We start from the raw sequence: 3194 nt of genomic DNA, 5'->3' as shown, positions 1-3194 counted from the left end.
ACTTAGGCAATTATGCTATCAAGCTAACGATAAGCAGGTAGACAGACCACACAGCATAAATGAGATCACAACACAGACACAGAGAAACACAGGCCTTAAATACACAGAGGGAGCAATCAGGGAATGGGTAACAGGAGGGAAACACAGCTGGGGCAAATCAGGCCTAACGAGACAAGGGGAAGCGAAACCAGATACATTAACATCAGACATGGACCTTCAAAATAAAACAGGAAACATAACACATACTGAACTAAAGACACAGACTCACACGCAGGCACTGCAACAGAGAGAACAGAGACGTGGGACCAGGACAGACACAGACACTGACTGGACACGGGGATATCGCAGACAGGGGAGACAGCAACTAAGGATGCACAGAGACATAAAACAGAACTCTAACAAAGAAACCAAAGAATAGAAATGATAAATAATATATAAACTCAAAACCCGGGTCAACGACCCAGGCATCCTAACAGATATACAATGAAAAATCACCTAACTTGTCTTTGAATTATGTATTTATTTAAGAAAACAAAAAATAATTTGACAATATTATGTGGTGAAATTATTATTAACTAGTCTGGTTTAAGAACAAAATTTACAGTTCGTAATTTAAATTAATAGTTTATGCCATTTAAATGTCATGCAGCTTTGTCAGAGATTATCTTAAACCCCACCCCCAAGCCATTGAAGGTTCAACTTCAAAGAAAAGTGGGTGACATCATAGTGGCTGCAGCCAAACGTGGGCGGGGCTTTAACCCACAGGGGCCGTCCAGAATCCCAAGCATTTAGTTTACAAAGAGCACACATGCCAACCACAACTCCAACCACCCAACAATTTATTTCCACTTCTACATTTCAGAGTCAGAGAAATATTAATACAAACTTAAACATGACAACTGCACACAGTTACACCTCAGTGGAAACATGGAAGTCCTTAAGTGACCACTTTTTTGGTACAATTGTACCACAGTGGCAATCTCTGCAGTTCAACCCAGAGTACTGCAACACTAAGCTGCCTTCCACTTTGCTGAAAGACATGTTGAAACTTTGTTCCATGTTAGTGGACGCAATGGACACAACTGTGGAGAAGGGAGATCCAGTGTCCACACAGACTGATGAGGCCTGTCTTCACTCAGTGGACACAGAGTCCCCTGAGAAAACAGAAGAAACCCGAGCAAAGGACAGCATCCTGAAAGAAAGTTCTGTAGATGACCACGGTGATAAAGAAGAAACAGAAACTCCAGGACTGGAGGACTCTTCCGACTCAAAAAACCTCAAGCTGCATTTGACTGCAGAGGAGAGCAGTCTTGATAAAACATCCACAGGTGACAGTGAAAATAGCGAAATTGTAACACTGCATCGTGCACCTACACCACCCAACATATATCTAAATGTTTTTATTGGTTTAAGTGATTCATCTGAGGACGAAGCGTCTGTGTCATCCCAGATGTTTCCTCCTCAAACCCAAACCACAGCCACAGTAGAACCGAAGAAAAACTACTCAGCTGATACAAAAGACTTGGACAACATAGAAGCTTGCCCCCTGGAAAAGCCTGTGAAGAAAAAACTACATAGGTCAGTCCGTAAGTCTGATTCAGATTTTGGTTCTTATGACATCACTCTGGCATCTGATTATCTGTCTGAAGAAAAGATGTGTGTTTACAAAGTTATTCAGTTGGTAGTTTCAGAGGCCACAAGCAAAGCCTCGTCTAAATACAAGGACTTCACACAGCGGCACAATCCCGACTCTATCAGCGATCGCCTGCTTGAAAAACTCTGGCCTCAAATTGACGAGAAAAATTTGGATCTATCTCCAAAAAGGCTGACCAATATCAACAGGGACATTTTCACCAATCTTTGTAAAGCACATAACTGCAAGGAGAAATATTTGATTTTATATCTGAGCGAACGGCTTGATGATATTACTGTCCCAACGTTTACAGAACCCCTGTTGGCTTTACCAAAAAGAGTACTCACTGTATCTGAAAACCGAGAAGAGTACATAAAAGTTGTTGAAAGCTTCACTAAAGATTTGGTTCTGCACGCTATAAGCAATGCAAGAGGCAAAGGGAATTGGCTCCAGGGGCAGATAAAGCCATTATGAACAGGTTTACCAACAGGATTTGGGCTAAAATTTTGTCCCAAAACCTTAAAATGTCCTTAGAGAACACTGAAGAAGTCAGTGTGAAAGTATACAATGAACTCCGAGAAAAGTGGAAAAATCCAAACACTGTGCTGGAGTTAATGTTTAATGGCCAAGACAATATTGACAACGTGATTGTCAAAAGTTTCAAAAGAAATGCCCCATTGAAGAGACCTAATTTCTTCTCTAGGGTTTTCTTATGAGCACGTTAAAGTTTACCTGACACCTACATCAAAAAAGCGGCGTTTTCAAAAATACCTGGGTACATGTGGACATAGCTTAAATGCATTACATTTTTTATTACAATTCTTCATTGTAAATGTTAAAACCAGACTACTTTAAAATAACTGTCTCATGAACCACCTGGTTGATAATAATTTCACCACATTACATTATAACGTTTTTCTGTCCTTTATCCCGTCTTCCTTCTCCCACCCCAACCGGTCGCAGCAGATGGCCGCCCCTCCCTGAGCCTGGTTCTGCCGGAGGTTTCTTCCTGTTAAAAGGGAGTTTTTCCTTCCCACTGTCACCAAAGTGCTTGCTCATAGGGGGTCATATGATTGTTGGGTTATGTATTATTGTAGGGTCTACCTTACAATAGAAAGCGCCTTGAGGCAACTGTTGTTGTGATTAGGCACTATATAAATAAAACTGAATTGAATTCAAATAAAAATTAATTTAAAAAAAAGTTTTAAAAGTGTTCTTAGTTTTATTTGCTGTCAATTTGCCTAGAATGGAATATCAGATTAGAACAGCCTCTAAAATATAATATTTAATTAATGTATTAAATAAATCAAATGATTTACAGAAAATAAAATTCAAAAACACTTTCATTTTCACTGTATCTGTATGGCTATAGAGGAGCTGTTATTATTTTGCCTGTTTGTCAGTGCTGGTATAAACCCCGTTGGTGCTGTGTTGATCCCTTTGCAAAGGTTTGAAGCTTCTTTCGATAAACCTGAGAAAGTCAGTTTGGGTCGATGCTCAGTGTATTTTTCCACAACAATCTTGGTGACGAGGATGAGATTTCTTGAGTGATTTTTGTTCT

At 39.8% G+C, this 3194-nt stretch overlaps 1 pseudogene; it reads left to right on the top strand.

Annotated features, from left to right (window-relative positions):
• Positions 1-808: 808 nt before the first annotated feature.
• LOC147315788 (uncharacterized) lies at positions 809-2474 on the top strand (annotated as a pseudogene).
• Positions 2475-3194: the final 720 nt, after the last annotated feature.

This window comes from Aulonocara sp. 'chitande type north' Nkhata Bay, linkage group LG13, assembly GCF_057382095.1.
Source record: "Aulonocara sp. 'chitande type north' Nkhata Bay isolate Kocher_YH1m ecotype deep benthic linkage group LG13, A_spYH_male_GT1.1, whole genome shotgun sequence".
NCBI lineage: Eukaryota > Metazoa > Chordata > Actinopteri > Cichliformes > Cichlidae > Aulonocara > Aulonocara sp. 'chitande type north' Nkhata Bay.
The sequence above is the reverse complement of the archived record's forward strand: the minus strand, read 5'-3'. Positions and strand labels throughout refer to the sequence as shown.